Source organism: Lagenorhynchus albirostris, chromosome 14 (assembly GCF_949774975.1).
Source record: "Lagenorhynchus albirostris chromosome 14, mLagAlb1.1, whole genome shotgun sequence".
NCBI lineage: Eukaryota > Metazoa > Chordata > Mammalia > Artiodactyla > Delphinidae > Lagenorhynchus > Lagenorhynchus albirostris.
Genome location: NC_083108.1, coordinates 38,492,220 through 38,510,722, shown reverse-complemented (window position 1 = coordinate 38,510,722; position 18,503 = coordinate 38,492,220). Strand labels below are relative to the sequence as shown.

Sequence of the window (18,503 nt, the reverse complement as noted above, 5' to 3'; positions counted from 1 at the left end):
TGGATTCTTTATCCACTCTGGTTGGCCACCTCATAGCACATACACATTGCCTGTGCATTTTGGCTTGATCTGTGGGCCAACAGCCATCTGTGGGGTAACATTTGAGAATCTCTGTTTAAAATCTGAGAAGTAAAATATATTTTTTAAATAAAAGATTTTAAACATACAGTAAAGTACAGTAGCAGAAGCCCAGGAACGGTCATGAACTCACCTTTCCCCTGTGTCTTATCTTTACATTTTTCTCTACTTGATTCTCTTCAGTTAGTATTAGGTTTGGCTGCATCTAAAAGATATGTTTCCTTTCTTCCCCCCAAAAAGAGGTGCTTTTAAAGAGAGTTTTTTCCTCCCAGGACATGGCAGCTGTGTGGTCATCAAGCACCCTACTCCTCTTATCTTTCTGCTTTTCAGTCCTTAGCCTGTGGCTTGCTTTCTCAAGGTCTTCTCATGGTTGCAAAGAATGTCCTTGTAGCTCCATCCTTTGTGTTCATGTTCCGGGCAGTGAAGTCAGTTCCCTTTTAATACCTTTCCATACCCCACCCAGTGATTTCTGGTTTGATCTTACTAGCCACCTTAATCTGTGTGGCAGGCCAGGATATGTAAATTGCCACTCATTAATACAGCAGTTTGATTTGTAAGAAAGAAGAGGAAAGTAGATATTCAGTGAGGAACTAACAACCTGCCACAATTTAGGTCTTTTATATATAAAAAAGTTCCTATTGAAGCGCTTTCCTTCCTCCTCAGAGTTAACCATATGTGAATTTGGTATATTATTCTCATGCATATTATTTTACCTTTACAGTACATACTTATGTCCATGAAGTGTCTTATTTTAATATATTTTGGAACTATGTAAATGGAACATACTGTGCATATGCAGATTGCTTTTTTCTTCATTCAGCATTGTTTACCCAGATAGATGCACATAGTTCTAGTTTAATTTTAACTAGTATGTAGTATTATACAGTTCATGTATCCTCTTGATGCACATTTATGTTGTTACCTTTTTTCCCCCATCATAAACAATGCTGCAGTCTTTGTACATTTCTCCTTATAAGTACGTGCAGAGTTTCTTCTGGGTGTATATCTAGAAGTGGAATTACTGAGTGATAGGGTAGTGCTTTCTTTAGCTTTGCTAGATATTGTCAGATTGCTCTCTGAAGTGGCTGTGCCAGATTACACTTATAACAACATTGTAGGAGTGGCTTTTTATTCCTTCCTGACACTTGTGTTGCTGCTCATCTGTTGAGGTCAAACTCATTTCCCTGAATACTGCTGAGGTTGAGTATATTTTCATATGTTCATTGGCTGTTTATGGTTCCTTGTCTGTGATTTGCCTGTTCATACCTTTTGGCTGTTTTTCACTTGTGTGTTGTTGTTTGTTTTGATTTGGAGGAGTTTTTAATACATTCTGATACTAATCTTTTGCTGATTATTTCTGTTGTGGATATTTTCCCCCAGTCTCTGGCTTATCATTTAAATGTCTATGATGTTAGTTATATTAAAATTTTTAATTTTCATGTAGTAATTATTTTTTCTTTTATGGTTTGTGCTTTTTGAGTATTCTTTAAGAAATTCTTATGTAACCAGGGACATAAAGATATTTGCCTATATTTTCTTTTAAAGTTTTAGAGATATATATCCTTAAATCTTTAATCCACCTGGAATTGGTTTTTTGTATGGTGTGAGGTAGGGATTTTATTTTTACATATGGACGAACATTTATTAAATAGCCCATCCCTTTCATACTGATTTGTAGTGCCACCTGTGTCATGTGTTGTTTGTATGTTCATGTAGGTCTGATCTTGGACTCTCTATTCTGTTTCACTGGTCTTTTAATCTGTCTCTGCCCATGATTCACACTGACTTAATTACTGTAGCTTGATTGATATATGGTAGACAGAGTTCCCTCACCTTGTTGTTCAAAATCTTATTGGTTTTCATGGCTTTGCTATTCAGTATGATTTTAGCATCTGCTTTTAAAGTTCTATAAAAGACTACATTGAGATTTTGACTGGAGCTGTAGTCAGTATATAGATTAATATGAAGAGAATTTACTTCATTTTTTAAAAGGTCTTTCTAAGCATTTTTGTAGTTATTATTGGCAAAGGAATTCATTGAATTTTGTTTTTAAAATCTTTTTTAAAATTTATTTATTTTTGGCTGCACTGGGTCTTTGTTGCTGCGTGCAGGCTTTCTCTAGTTGCCCCGAGCGGGGGCTACTCTTCGTTGTGGTGCACGGACTGCTCATTGCAGTGGCTTCTCTTGTTGCAGAGCACAGGCTCTAGGCGCGCGGGCTTCAGTAGTTGTAGTATGCGGGCTCAGTAGTTGTGGCTCACGGGCTCTAGACCGCAGGCTCAGTAGTTGTGGTGCACGGGCTTAGTTGCTCCGTGGCACATGGGACCTTCCTGGACCAGGGCTTGAACCCGTGTCCCCTGCATTGGCAGGCAGATTCTTAACCACTGTGCCACCAGGGAAACCCAAGAATTCATTGAGTTTTGTATGTTGATCTTGAATCCAGCAACCTTGCTACAAGTTCTCATTAGTTCTAATTTTGCCTTTATTTTCTTGGATTTGCTATCATTTCTTTTGTTGTTTTTCTGTTTTCGTCTTTCCAATTCTTAAATCTTTTGTTTCTTTTTCTTGTTTTACTGTTCTGGATAGGAATTCTAGTACATTGTTGGAAGGGAAAAGTGATAGAAAGCATTTTTGTCCTTTTCCTAACTTCAAACGGAATGCTTACAACACTTCATCAATAAGTATTTTGTTTACTGTAGATTTAGGGCAGATATCCTCTCTCAGGTTAACAAAATTCATTCTATTTCTAGTTTCCTAGCATTCTTTTGTTTTTGTTTTAAATATCATGAATAGGTGCAAGGTTGTATTATTTCACACAAAATGTTAAGTCCCTTGCAACCATATAGTTAAGCTTCCTCCCACCTCTATCCTTGGCTCTAATTTTGTCATATATTATGTCTTCATATTAATAAATTGTACAATACAAAGTTATAAATTTTGTTTTAATCAGCCATGTCTTTTAAGAAATCAGGAGGGAAAAAAACCAGGCTTTTGTATTTACTGATATTTACCATTGCTGATGTTTTTCATTTCTCCTTACAGATCTGAGTTTCCATCTGGTGTCATTTTCCTTCTGCCTGAAGAACTTCTGTTAGCATTTCTTGTAGTGCAGGTCTATGAGGCATGAGTTGTTTTGGCTTTTTCTTTATCTGAAAATGTCTTTTGTTTCATATAATGAGAAGTCATTCTTTTTTTCTCTGTATTTAATATGTCTTTTTCCTCTCTCTGCTGCTTTCAAGATTTTTTCTGAATCTTTAATTTTCAGCAGTTTGAATGTGATGTGCTCTAGTTGTGATTTTCTTTGTATTTATCTTGCTTAGGGTTCACTGAACTTAGATTTGCAATTTTATGTTTTCTACCAACTGTGGACATTTTCAGCTCTTATTTTTATGTATACTTTTCTGCATAATTTTCTCTGTGCCCTACTTTCTGGGACTCCAGTTTCACTTATGTTAAACTTTATGGTTCTGTACCTCTGCTCAGTGAGCTCACTGAGGCTCTTTGTTTATTAAAATATTTTTCTTTCCACTCAGATCTTCAGATTAGGTTATTGTTTTTTTATCTGTCTTTACGGTGACTGACCCTGTATTCTGTTGTTGCTAATTTGCTTTAAACCTGCCGAGTAAATTTTTCATTTCAGACTATATCTTTGTGTTCTACATGGTTCTGTACGGTTCCATTTTGTAGTTTTCATTTGTCTGATGAGAGTTCCCTCTCTTTATTATTAAGTTCCTGAACATATTTATAGTAGCCACTTTATAGTATTTATAGTAGTCCTTGTCAACTAATTCCAACGTCTGAGTAATCTTGCGTTCGGTGTGTATTGACTACTTTTTTCTCTTGACTTGGGTCACATTTTCCTGTTTATTCTCATGTCTAGTAAGTTTTTATTGTATACTGGGTATTGTGGATATGTTTTTGTGACCTGCAATTCTGTTTTGTCTGAACGATTATTGACTCTTTGTTGCTCTAGCAGGCAGTCAACTGACTAGACCTAAACTCCAAGCTCTGTTTACCCTGCATTGGGCAATAGCTGATTTCTTTGTTCAGTTCTTACAGCTGTCTGGCTGTTGCTTTCATTTTGGACCTCTGGAGTCTCTTCCGTGTTGTATGGTCCAGGGCTTACCTAAGGATTGTGGTGGAGGTTATATACGTATTTCGGGGTTCCCTCTTTTCTAGGATATCTCCCCTCACTTTCCTATTGCTCTTTTAGCTCCGGACTTCATATTTTGATGCCATGAACCAATATGATTGTGAATTCCTTCTTGAACTTCAGCTTCTCTACACAGTGTCGGCTGGTATCTGTCCTCAGGCATGTACTTGTATAAAGGCAGAGCTCACCTAGCATAGTTCCCCTCTTTCAAGGGCTGGCTTCTGTCTAGTTTCTGCCTTTTGATTGCTCTCCAGTGCGTTTAGTTGTTTTTATCTTTCGGCCAGAGTTTATGATTGTTGTTTGTGGGAGGGTTAGTCCAGTATAAGCTATTCAACCTTTATGTGTGTAAATCTTCTGTGCTTTCAATTTTTTTTAAAAAAAGCCTTTATTTTGAAAACAATTTTAGGTTTGCCATAAAATTGAGAGGAAAGTACAGAGATTTCAGTCCATATGCCCCCTGCCCCCACAAATGCATAACCTCCTCATTGTCAGCATCACTCACCAGAGTGGTGAGTGGTGCATTTGTTTTTTTGTTGTTTTAACCAAGGATAAACCTACATTGACACATTATAATCAGTCAAAGTACATAGATTGCCTAAGGGTTCACTCTTGGAGGTGTGTATTCTTTGAGTTTGGACCAATATATAAAGGCACATATCCATCATTATAATATCATACAGAGTATTTTCACTGCCCCCTAAATCCTATCCTCTATTTATCCTGACCTCCAGCCCCCATCCCTGGCAACCACTGATTTTTTTTTTTTTGCTCCATAATTTTGCCTTTTCTAGAATGTCTTATAGTTGGAATCATACAGTATGTAGCCTTTTCAGATTGGCTTTTTTCACAGTAATGTGCATTTAAGGTTCCTTCATGGCTTTTCATAGCTTGATAGCTCATTTCTTTTTAACACTGACTAATATTCCATTGTCTGGATGAACCACAGTTCGTCCATCCATTCACCTACTGAGGGACATCCCAGTTGCTTCCAGTTTTTCGCAATTATGAATAAAGCTACTGTGTAAACATCCCTGTGCACGTTTTTATGTGAGCGAAGGGTTTCAGCTTCTTTGGGTAAATACCAAGGAGCATGATTGCTGGATGGTATGATAAGAATATGTTTAGTTTTGTAAGAAACGGCCAAATTGTCTTCTAAAGTGGCTGTACCATTCTGCATTCTCACCAGCAGTAGATGATGGTTTCTGTTGGATGAGAGTTCCTTACCAGTATTTGGTGTTGTCAGTGTTCTGGATTTTTGCCATTGTAGTAGGTGTGTAGTGGTATCTCGTTGTTTAAATTGTATTTTCCTGATGATGTATGATGTGCAGCATCTTTTCATATGTTTATTTGCCATCTCTATCTGTTTGGTGAGGTTGCTTTCACTTTTAACTTTTCTGAATCCTTATGTTTTTGATGTATGTATCGTAAATAGCATATAGCTTTTATTTAAAAAGTCCAGTCTGATAACTTTTAATGAATACATTTAATCTTTTTATCTTCATTTAAATTACTTATGTATGGGGAATTTTTTCTACCATTTTGTTTTGTGCTTTCTATATTTGTGGGTTTTTTGTATTAGGATTTTTTTTTTTTTTTTTGGCTGCATTGGGTCTTCGTTGCTGTGTGCAGGCTTCTCATTGCGATGGCTTCTCTTGTTGCGGAGCACAGGCTCTAGGTGTGCGGGCTTCAGTAGTTGTGGCGCGTGTGGGCTTCAGTAGTTGTGGTGTGCGGGCTTAGTTGCTCTGTGACATGTGGGATCTTCCCGGACCAGGGCTCGAACCCATGTCCCCTGCAGTGGCAGGCGGATTCTTAACCACTGTGCCACTGGGGAAGCCCTGGATTTTTTAAATGATTTTAAGTTCCTTCCCATTTTATTCCAAATTGATTGGTTTTCTTATTTCTCCTTTTTGCAGTTTGGTTTTTGATTACACATACTGTTTTTACTTAATTAGTTGTTACCTTTTAATTTAAAAAAATATTTAATTTAAAAAAGTCTAAAATTAATCAAATATCTCTGCTCTATACCTAAACACAGCAAGCTTAAAATGCTTTAATTTCAGGGCTTCCCTGGTGGCGCAGTGGTTGAGGGTCCGCCTGCCGATGCGGGGGACACGGGTTCGTGCCCCGGTCCGGGAGGATCCCGCATGCCGTGGAGCGGCTGGGCCCGTGAGCCATGGCCGCTGAGCCTGCGCGTCCGGAGCCTGTGCTCCGCAATGGGAGAGGCCGCGGCAGTGGGAGGCCAGCGTACCGCAAAAAAAAAAAAAAAAAAAAGCTTTAATTTCAGTTACCTTTATTCCTTCTTACATGGCATTTCTTTCTGTTATTTTCATTCATTTACAAATAATTATTGAATTCTACCATGTGCCAAGTTTTCTTCTAGGTGCTGTAGTAATAACGTTAAACAAAATAGAGGCTCTGCCCTCATGAAGCTTACAAGATAATTAATAAACTAATTATGATATATTATGTTGTAAATTAGTGTTTGGTGCTAGAATGGAAAGTAAAGCATTAGGACAAAAATAAAGAATGACTTGGGGTGGAGATGCTATTTTATATATGAGTTTCTGCTGTCTTCAGACATTTGATAAGATTTTTAGGACTCAAGTGTGAAAAACATGATTCTCTTGCTGGAGGAGCTTGCATTCTAACCAGAGTCACAGGAAGAAGTTACAGATGTGGGAGCCATCAGCACATGGTGGGTAATGCTTTACAACTGGTGGATTTCCCAGCGAGGCTGTTACAGTGTCAGGCAGCATCCAGACAGATCCTGGGCAGAGTGGGATGAGCCAGAGAAGAAGACTGCAAAGCATAGTCAGAAAAGTGGGAGAACAAGGAATGACCCTGGAGCCAAGAAAAGAAGAGGTTATGTTTTACTTATAGCCTGCCTATTCTGCAAATAATTTAAGAGGCTGAGACATCAAGTAGAAGGAGTATGAGAAAGAAACTTGTCTTGGTAGTTAGGACATTAGAGTGACTTGATCAAAAACAGTTTCATTAAAGTGAAGCCAGACTACACTGAGTTGAGAAGTTGAGAAATTGGAGACAGAATGAAGACTACTTGCATAGAAGGTGGTAAAGGAAAGAAGAGAGAGAGAGTGATAATTTGAGGGGAAGAACTCAGGGCTAAGGTTGGTATTCTGGCAAAAATACAGAACAAAACCTTGGAGACTTTAGGGACTCTCTGGCCAGAAAATAAAATGGGCCTCTGGCCTGGAGGAAGTTTCTGCTGGATCCTTTATTTGCCAGAAACTGCTCCCTAGGATCTCTCGGGTTTTCCATTGCTGATGGTGGCAGTGTATTTCCTTGTATCTCAGTTCATTGTTGGGAGGAAAGATGTAAATTTTCTGAAACCTCAGTGTTCTGTTGTAATGATTTGTCATTTGTATTCAAGAGGTAAAATTAAAAACATGGGAAAACTTCCCGTGACTATTGCTCTTCAAACTCCTTAGCATGAGAGTCAAGATTTCCCCTGTTCTGAACACACCCTTTCAACCATATCTCCCAGTTTCTCTGTTTGCTGTCCCCTAGATGTCCCTTGATTTTCCTGCCTCCCTATTTTAGCTCACGTTGTTTTGTCCTCTTGAAATATCCTTTTGCCTTTTCCTAATTGAAACCAATTCCCGTCATTCTCCTTCACCGGGTTCTCTCCTTTGTGCACTATAGCTCCTTGTAGCTTGGCACCTGTTGCAAAGATAGAAAAGCATTCTGTAAATTGTAAAGTGCCACAAAAACTTATTATATATCCTCCTAAACTACAAGCTCATTGAGGGAAGAAACTGAGCCTTCTTCATATTTATGTACATCAAACTACTTAGTTTTGTGTCTTGTACATACTTGATATTTATTGAAGTTTGAATGAATTAGGGATTTGTGATTCTGTGATAGCTTAAATAATGCTAAGAATGGGCATATTATACACCAGGTTCTACTTTGCAGCTGTTAAATTTATACTGAAATTCTGCTCCTATGCAGTCTCCTGTAAAAGTAGATTCCTTAATTTGGATCCTCCACTGGTTCACATCTCATTTTTTTCTTCACAGGATATGTGCCTATCTAAATCAGTAATTGTAGGTTGCAGAGTGATGTATTGGCATGCTTTTGACTATAGTAGCAGAATACCCAGTTAAACAAATAGGGCTTTATCCCCTCTGGTAACAAGAAGTCTAGACCTAGGAGATTTCAGGGCGTCTGTTAGTGGCTGCATGATACAACAGGGTCCCTTTTGCTTTCCATGTTTTCATGTTGTCATACTCAGCATGTTGATGTTGGCTTCCCTCATGACCTCAAGATGGCTGCAGCACTTCTAAGTATGCTCTGCAAACAATATCCAAAGCCAGAAAAGTATAGTTTCTCCTTCAGCATCTCTATGAGGGAGCATAACTTTTCCTGAATGCTTCCCAATAGATTTCCCCTAAGATCCTATTGGTTGAGATTTGGTTACTTACACTGGCAAGAGGAGTAGAACAGTCACAGTTGACTTGGACCAATCAAGAATAGGTAGTCTAGCAGAGAATGATCACTTGAATTCAGTTAGGGGTCTAATGCCATGAAAAACATGGGGTGGGAGATAAGGAACAAACAGTATCTGCCACAGGTGCTGTCTGTGTGTCCTTGGCCTTCCCACCTGGGAAGTTAATATCCTCATAGATTTCTAAGAGGAGGAGAGATACTTTCTACAGTATTTCCACTGAGCTTGGTGTTGGATCTCAGAAATACTTTATTCACTGATTCACTTATTCATGTAATAAACATTAACTGAACACATATTTTGTGCCAGGTATTGTGCTCAGCATTGGGGAAGTAGCTGGTAAGACTTGGTCCTTGTCCTCAGGTGGTGGCTGGTGTATAGTCCAGTGGAATAGGGTGGCTGAGGTAATGGGGGGAGGAGAGAGTTATTTTGTAATAAACTGATTTTAGGAAATTTATTTTTCAACAGGAGATGTGGGACATGTGGATTTGGGATATGAATTCATTTGAAAAACCACTTTGGGGTAAGTTGATAGCTGGGAGTAAATGACTTGAGGGTTGTACTTCTCTTTACATTGGGATTTGCTCTTACTGTGATGTAGGTTCAAACTTATGTTCATTGGACTTTATGCCTCATATACACACAAGAAAATGGCTTGTACTAAAATCCTAGTGTAGTAATTTGAGAAATAAAACCATCAAGCATAGCCACAGTACTAATTAATATTCATGCATTCACTTCTCATTCAGGAGGTCAATATGAAGACTAAATGAAGACCAGGTTTAGAAATAGAAAGATACTTATTATATACGGTTTAACCTGCTTGCGCTCAACCAATAATCCTGTCATGTGGACTGGAAAGCACTCATAGCACCAGTGTTATGGAGATGGAGGGTTAAAGTTTGTCTCTGAGCTTCTCTTTGCAGTACTCCAAATGGCCGTTTGAATTCTCATTGCATCAGTACAAATATAAAAGATTCCTGATTTTTCATTTCATCTAAGAAAGAGCCTCTAGAAATGCTATTTAATATTTACTGAGTGTTTACTATGAGTGTGTTGTGCATTACTTCATTTAATTCAGGGACTATAAGGTGGGTATGTTTTTCTCATTCAGAGGAATAAAAAGACCCAGATTTATGCAAATAAAGTACAATTGTTAGGATCACATAACTAATACGTTTTGGAATTGAAATTTGAATTTCAGCATTTGGCCTAACAGACCCTCATTTCTGTTTTAAAATGCTGATTGTGTTGGGTGTCCCCAAGACCAACCCCAGGTTTAGTGACTGGCTAGGAGGGCTCATAGGATTCAGCATATGATCATAATAATGGCTAAGATTTATTACAGCGAAAGGATACACAGCAGTATTACAAAGGGAAAAAGTGTGTGGGGTGAAGTCTGGAGGAGACTAGTCACTAGCTTCCAAGAGTCCTCTCCCAGTAGATTCCCACCGGATGAGCTTAATTCCTCCAGCAATGAATTTTGACAACACATGTGAAGTGCTGTCAACCAGGGAAACTCATTAGACTCTGTGCCAATGTTTTTATTGGACCTGGTAATGGAGCCACCTTCCACCTATCATGTACCAAAATTTCAGGCTCCCAGAAGGAAAACATGTTTTGCATAAACCATAATGTTTGTATAAACAGTTTAGGCACAGTGAGGCCCACTTATCATTTAAGGTAAGTTTTATATCGTTGTAGGGAACTGTTTATCCTTCAAGTTCCCAGACACCAGCCAAGGGCTAACCTTGCAACCCAGCCTTTCTAAGGACAGTAATCTCAATCTTACATCTTAGCTTTTATCCTGTACACTGATTTATTCATTTAAGGATATTGTTCTTATGATCATTTAGCTTCTGAAAAGTAATGAGAGAAGTAGGTATTATGGCAAACGAAATTCTTTAGTGGTGTTTATTTTGAGGGTCCCATGACTGCCCACTATTTGATTTGCTGGAAAGACTGACACAACTCAACATAATGTTGTACTCATGGCTAAGTTTTTTATTACGGCAAAGGTTACAGTGCAAGAACAGCAGGAAAAAGATATATGTAGGTGATTGCTAGAGAGATCAGGCACGGACTTCTAAATCTTCCCTCTGTGAGGATCACAGGGACATGATTTCCCCTCTAGCTGTGAGTGATAGAGACACGTACAAGATGTGTCGGACAGGGAAGCCCATGAGTATTCCAGTCCAGAGTTTTTATAGGAAGCTGGTTACATAGGCATACTACTGCCATGTGGCCAGCCATGGCAACTGAAACTTAGGGCTCCAGACCAGATACCAGGTGCGCATCATAAATCTTGATGATTACTTTAAACAATGCTGACAGCCTGGTACATCCTGACTCATCACCTCTAACATCCTTAACCAGTGACTGTGAACATTCCAGGAGTTTAGTTCTCAGAGTTTGGCCAGGGGTCATTGCCATGGCTGTAGGCATCCCCCAGGGTTTAGCAAGGACTGGGTAGGACTCTTTGTTAACTCTATCCTCTCAGACTCCTACATGAAATAATGCTTCATTTGTTGAATGCAAAATTTAATGATGACATATTTTTATAATATACTCTATACTTGGAAAAAATAATTGATAGTAGAAATAGTCTGCAAATTTCACTTACCTGAGGGGAGGTTTGTAGATTCTTTTCTTTTAGGGATTTATATAATGGTGACTTTTGAATTTCCCATTTTTGTCCACAATTATTTGTATTATATACAGGTATATGTTATGTTAAAGAACGATACAGAAATATGAACTTAAATTAGTTGAATCAAGATATTACAAAATTAACCTTCTCTCTGAAGGTCTGCCTCATGAGAAGCTTTTAAACACAATGGGATCTCTTTTTTATGCAATTTGCAGATTCACAGAAATAACAGTTTTGCAGAAAGAAAATAACCCATAATTTAAAAATTGCCTGGTTCCAGGATTTGGAACCAATCTTTACTAGTTTATTTATTGCTCTTTGAAACCTGGTTTGTGTTATGCAAAAAAGAAAGACAAAGTAGATGGGGAAGTTTCCATGCTTGAATATGAGAAGTTCTGAGTTAACAAACTTGCATAGCTTTCCTTATTGCAGGACTTCACAGAACCTTTGGTGCAGTGATGGACAGCGAATGGAGTATGTAACATTTCCCTAACTTATTTGACCATGGAATTTCTTAAGTGCGGACTCTCCCTGTGGTCTTGCAAACAGTGTTCTTTAGAACAAAATAACAGGACATCGGGAAGCCCTTAAAGGGATTTAGCTAAAGGAGAGACAGAAACAAAACAACTATAGAAAAAAATTTAAAGAAAACCTTGTTGTAGAAAAGTTTAGTGTCTTACACTGCCTGATAAAACCTATTTAGAAACTTCCCTATCTGGATGTCTTTTTCCTGCCAGGTTTCCTGAGTTGATGTTTCTCTTTTGTAATGTGAATGGCGTGTCTCTTACACTGGTATTTAATAGTGTGATAAGAGCTTCTGTGGTGTGGATCACTGCCTTCATGCTCCTACCATCTACAGTGTCTGACATGGTAGCAAGAACGTAGTTGGCTAAGACTCAGTAAATATCCAGACAGCATGGAATGATTGTGACTCTAAAATACTGAAGCCATTTTTTTTAAGGAATAACAATATAGTAGACGTAAAGGTTAGGTGCTGTGCATTTATTTTAATAGTGCTGTCATTTTGAAAAACACTTTTAGAACTTTTCTTATAGACTTCCCTTGAATTCCTCTTTTCATCTCCAACTTTTTTTATGACCTTTATGAATTTGTAATTGGTTTATTTTTTCAGAACAGTAGAATTTGTCTACCATAGACATGTAAGCACTTTTAACTACTAGATTTCTTTTGCAGTAGATGGAATATCATTTTAAGTAATTAAATGGTCGTCATAGCTAAGGAAGGCCAGTGGGTCAGAAGTAGCCAAGGCCCTCCTCAAGTAGTGAAAGGTGAGAATACTTGCTTTACTGTGTATCAAAAATTATTAGGGCTTCCCTGGTGGCGCAGGGGTTGAGAGTCTGCCTGCCGATGCAGGGGACACAGGTTCGTGCCCTGGTCCAGGAAGATCCCACATGCCACGGAGCAGCTGTGCCCGTGAGCCATGGCCGCTGAGCCTGCGCGTCTGGGAAAAAAAAAAAATTATTATAAAGCTGAAATAATTAAGACAGCCATGTGGTGTAGGGATAGACAGACCAATGGAACAGAACATAGAACCTCAGAAACCTGGTTTATGACAAAGTTGGCATTGCACACTTCTAGGGAGAGGATGAACTTTTCCATAAAGAGTACTGGGACAATTGGTTATCCACATGGAAGAAGATGACATTGAATCTCTACTTAAACTGGAAAGGTAAAGCTTTAAAATTTTTAGACCTTAAAACATTATTTTTAATGATCTCTAGATAGAGAAGAGTTTCTTAAGACATAGAAAATGTGAACTATAAAAGACACCTCTTGGGAATTCCCTAGCAGTCCAGTGATTAGAACTCCGAGCTCTAATTGCTTAGGGCCTGGGTTCAATCCCTGGTTGGGGAACTAAGATCCCGCAAACTGTGTGGCACAGCCAGAAAGAAAAAAATAAAATAATAAAAGACACCTCTTGTTAAGAAGATAAGCTATAAACTGGAAAAGTTACTTGTAGTACATGTAACTGACATGGATTAGAATCTAGACTGTATAAAGATCTTCACAAACTAATAGGAAAAAGACAAAACAACCCCACCCAGTAGAATAATGGACTAAACTTCAATAGGTACATTAGAGAAGAGGAAATGGAATGACCAGTAATGTCAGAGATGGTGGGAAAATGCAGATTCAAACTATATTAAGATAACAACTACACACTTACCAGATTGTCAAAAAATAAAATAGTTTGACATCAATAACTGTTGCCAAGGATATAACACATCCAGAGCCCTCATTTTTCTTTCTAATTTGTTTCAAACACCTGGGAAAACAAATTTGCCATATTAGTCATATTGAAAATATGTATACCCTATGACCTAATTCCCCTAGGTATGTACTGTAGATCAGGGTTGGTGTGACAACTCATGAATTAAGAAAGGTTTTTAACATCTTTAAATGGTTAAAAAAATAAAAATAATATTTCATAATTTGTAATATGAAAATTAAATGAGATTCAAATTTCAGTGTCCATAAATAAAGTTCTGTTGGAATACTGTCACACTTTCTTGGTTACATACCACTTTTGGCTGCTTTTGTGGTACAACACCAGATTTGAGTGGTTGCAGTAGAGATCTTATGTCCCGCAAAGCCTAAAATGTTTACAATCTGGCCCTTTGCAGAAGAAGTTTGCTGACCCCTGGCACGTTTGTTCCAGGAAACGTGTTCAGGAATATTCATAGTAGTACTGCTTGTAATAACAGAAACCTAGAAATAACCACATGTTTATTAAGGGTAGAAGGGATAAACTGTGGTAAGCCTCATAGTGTATAATTATAAGCCAATTGAATATTAGACAGTAGTGAAAATGAACTGACTGCAACTACATGCCAACAAATGGATGGTTCTCAGGAACGTAGTGTTAGAAGAAAAGCAGGTCTCAGATTCTTCCATTTATAAGCAGTTCAGAAACAGAAAATGTAAACAAGGCATTTTTAAGGATAACAGTGAGGTAAAACTATCAGGAAAAGAAAGAATGTTAAGTTCAGAATAGAGGTGGTCTTTGAGGAACTAGGAAGAGATGGTATTGGAGAGGGAACTATAAAGGTGATATTCTTATTCTTAAACTGAGTGGTGGATACATGTGTATGTTGTGTTGTGATCCTTTATATCTGTGGTTTGTTTTATACCTACTTTTGATACTTGATATGTTTTTGTGATTTGGGGCATTAAAAAGTATCTTTTCAAATAGTGTAGTCTGCCTCATAATGTATAATTGTTTATGACTAGTAGAGGGGAACCTCACCAGTGGACCAGAACCTGTTTGATTTTTACCTGTAGGTCTCCTCTGTCCCCTACCCACCCATCCCCCCAGTGGCCATCCCAGATGTGTGTTAGGAACCCAATTCAAATTGTCATAAACAGAAAAGGGGATTAATAGAAGGATTTCCTGGGTGTTCACAAAAGCCAAAGTAGAGTCAGGGACTCCATCACCGTTGCCTCTCATCCTGTGTGCCTCTGGGCTCATCTTCTTGGACTGCAGGTCAGCTTTCTCTACATGTTGGGCAGTGTAGCTGACTGCAGTGCTAGATTAGCACAGGCTTCCAGCTTTGTGACTCGGGAAGCCAAGGGGTGAGGTCTTGTGGTTGACCTGGCCAGGTCATTTGGCTATCCTGTGGCCAGGGGGCTAGATCTGTTACCAGAAGAAACCCTTGGGGGAGAGTGGGGACAGCACAAGTCAGAATCATGAGCCAGGAAGCCACCTCGGTTTGTGTCTATTTTATGTCTGTTCTTTAAGTATAAAACAATATGTGGCTTTTTGACATAGCTTTGTGGATATCAGGGCTATTTTGAAGTGACCATTAAGACATTTATTGCTTAAGACAGGATACTCAGTGGTTGGGGTGGAAAGAGAGGTTAGAAATGTCTGTTGAGCGTATTACTGCAATTAAAAAAAATCACAACAGCATCACCACAAAGGTGTCTCCTGCTACCCCTTTATAGTCACAGCCATTCCATTCTTTTCCCCCTGATAGGGACATTTAAGACATTAAAATGTTTGAGTCAAAATAGACATTACAAACTTGCTTTAAAACGATGTATCTATGAGCTATTCTGAATGACTGGGAGGGCACTTATCCCACTGGTAATAGTGTTTAAGTGGGATGGGGGTTTATAGATGGCTTTGTATCTTTTATTTTACTTCTCTGTGTTTGCCAGGTTCTTTGTATTGAGCATATATTACTTTGTAACTAGGAAGAATATTCACTTTTAAAGGTATTGCTAGGAGCTAAGTCTGTTTATCACCTTGGAAACTGGCATTCCACTTAAGATGTTTGGCATTCCAAACACTGAATGCTCTAAATTAAAACATTTCGGCCAGTAAATTTTATAGGAGTTATTATCTATTCATAGATTTACTCTTGTTTTTGGTATATGGTAGGATCTAAATTTATTTTTTACCATTTGGAAAGCTATTTGTTCCTTTATCAGTTTTCTGCTCTGATTTATAGTATCACCTTTCCAATTTTCCACACGTTTAGGTTTGTTTTGGGGTACCACATGGCTGTAGATACTTCTGCTTTATAATAAATCCAGTTCCTAAAGGTTTCATTTGTGTTTTGATTAGAATTAAATTAATTTAGGAAGAAGTTGCTTGTTTGTTTTTCCTGAACATGGTACATCTATCCATTAGTCAGGTGTTCTTTTATGTCCTTCGACAAAGCTCCACAATTTTCTCCATGTCTTGCACATATTTTGTTAAGTTTATTTCCAAATACCTTAGGGTTTTTATAGCTGCTTTGAATGTGATGTTTTCCTTTATATATTGTAATTAGTTATTATCATGAAGAAGCATGATTGATGTTATATGTTTACCTTGTATTCAGCAACCTTGATGAAATAATGAATTAGCTCTAATGGTTTATTTATTGATTTCTTTTAGAGTTTCTATACAGAAGACATGCTATCTGCAGATAATTTTGTCTCTTTTCAATCCCCTAATTCTTATTCCTTTTCTTGTCATATTGTTTAGACCTCCAGTACAATATCAGATTGAAGTGAGGATGCATAACTTTTCTTATTTGCAATGTTACAGAAATGCATCAGGAATCCCATCATTAAATATGTTTGCTATAAGTTAAAGAATTTCCTTTCTAGTCCTAGTTTTCTGTGAAGTTCTCTATTGATGAGTAATGAACTACCTAACTGCCTCAAAACTTAATGGCTTTAAACAATAAACATTTATTATCTCATATATTCTTTGGGTCAGGAATGCAGGAGTAGCTTAGCAAGGTGGTATTGACTCAGGATCATATATGATGTTGCAGTCAAGATGAAGGCTTGACTGGGTCTGCTTCCAAAGTGGTTCACTTCCATGCCTCACAAGAGAGTACTCTTTGTTGGCAGGAGGTTTCAGTTTCTCAGCACATGGATCTCTATAGGGATGCTTCAGTGTCCTTCTGACGTGGTGCTGGCTTTCCCCAGAGTGTGTGATCTGAGAGAGAGCTGGGAAGAGAACTGTGCTTTATGACTAGCCTTGAAATCACACATCATTACTTCCACCATATTCTATTGGTTAGAAGCAAGTCCCTAAGTCCAGCCCACGCTTTAGGAGGGAAATTACACTCCACAAAAATTACTTCATGTATTGATTTTTTTTTGGTCTGTCTGCCCCTGCAAAGTTGCACAAGAGCAGGGGCTTCTATCTGTATATCTTTACAGAGATATACAGAGAACCCCACTTTGAGCCTCAAACTTTTGTGTCCTCAGCTGTGGTTAACATCTCTTTGAGGGTATCAGAGGTACCTCATACTCAGCATGTCCAAAGTCAAACTTACATTTCTTTCCATCTTTTCCTCCTTTCCAAAAATTGGTCCTCTTTTACGGGTCCCTGTTTCTATGACTGGCAACACTCTACATCCACTTGTATAGGCCAGGATTTCCTCCTCTTTACCCCCACCTGACTCATCCTTAAATCCCATTGAGTTTGTCCCTTAATACCTCTTGAATCTCGCCACTTTTATCCAGCTCCAGCTTTGTCGCAATCACAGTTTTCACCTCTTTTGTCTTTGATCCACTGGCCTTTGAGTGTTGGGCTCCTTCCTGCTATAGAATCCTTGCTACTCACTGCCCCAAATGCTCATTTTCTCTTCAAATCATGTCTTCCTCAGGGAAGCCTTTTTGACAAAGTCAGATCTCTTTTACAGATGTGTATAGTGCTATGTACCTCCCTCCAAAGCAGTTATCATGATTGAAATTTCACGTTTATGTGAGTGTTTGACTAATGCCTGCTTTCCTGGAGACAACTTTAAACTTCGTAAAGGAAGGAATATTTGGTTCATGTTTGTATTCCTTGCATTTGACACATTCCCTACATTTACTGAGTTTGTGTGTTTTGAATGTATGAAATAATAATAAATGAATGAATAGGTTTCTTTATAGTTCTGAGAAATAGAGCAAATGGAATATATAATTAGTAAATAAAATAATCTTGATTCTCTTTATAATGTTAGAGGATAAATATCATTTTTTTAAGTCTTTTAGTTTTTCTGGCAGAAATTTCAGCTACAAATTAAAGGAATAGTTCTATTGAAGGGTCTCATACCTCTGCCTGGTCAGTACAGTGCAAAATTAGTCATTCTAGGTGTAGGTGCCTGAGAATTCAGTGTTCTTGGGACAGGGGAGATAAGCACCTTAACATACTCAGAAGACTGAAGTTTTAGGTCCAAGAGAATGATGCTTCTATTTTCTCCAAAGCTGCTTTTGAGCTGAGACTCTCTTTTTAGGCTTGAAATTTCTGGAGAGCCTTGGCTAGAAGTATATGGAGTAAGAGAAAGTAATTATTTAGCCCTAGAAAATACTGATCAACCTTTGGAAAAACTTGGCATATGACACGTAGGATAGAATCAGAAGTTTACTGTTATAATTGATCACTGTACTTTGACATTAATTCAGATTTTATACCTTCTAAAATAATTAAGGAGTTAAATGCATTTCATATGGAAGGTTTTAATCTATTGTGGTTGAGACAGAAACTCTGAGCTTTTAATAATTTCCAAGATAAATTCTGGTATGTATCACTTGAAGAAATACTCAACAGTTTTTCTCCTAAAATGGGAATTGTTTCTTTGAAGGATCCTCACCTCTCCTGTATTTATCTGTGTACAGTAAAATTCACCCTTTTAGGTGTAGTC

The 18,503-nt window shown here is 38.0% G+C and overlaps 1 protein-coding gene across 1 annotated transcript in view; it reads left to right on the top strand.

Annotated features, from left to right (window-relative positions):
• Positions 1 to 18,503, top strand: part of GALNT1 (polypeptide N-acetylgalactosaminyltransferase 1) — a 128,017-nt gene that overhangs the window by 36,356 nt on the left and 73,158 nt on the right. Inside the window, exon 2 of the mRNA XM_060170865.1 lies at positions 9,165 to 9,219. The gene's annotated coding sequence lies outside the window, so the exon portion shown is untranslated. The remainder of the gene's footprint in view (positions 1 to 9,164; positions 9,220 to 18,503) is intronic.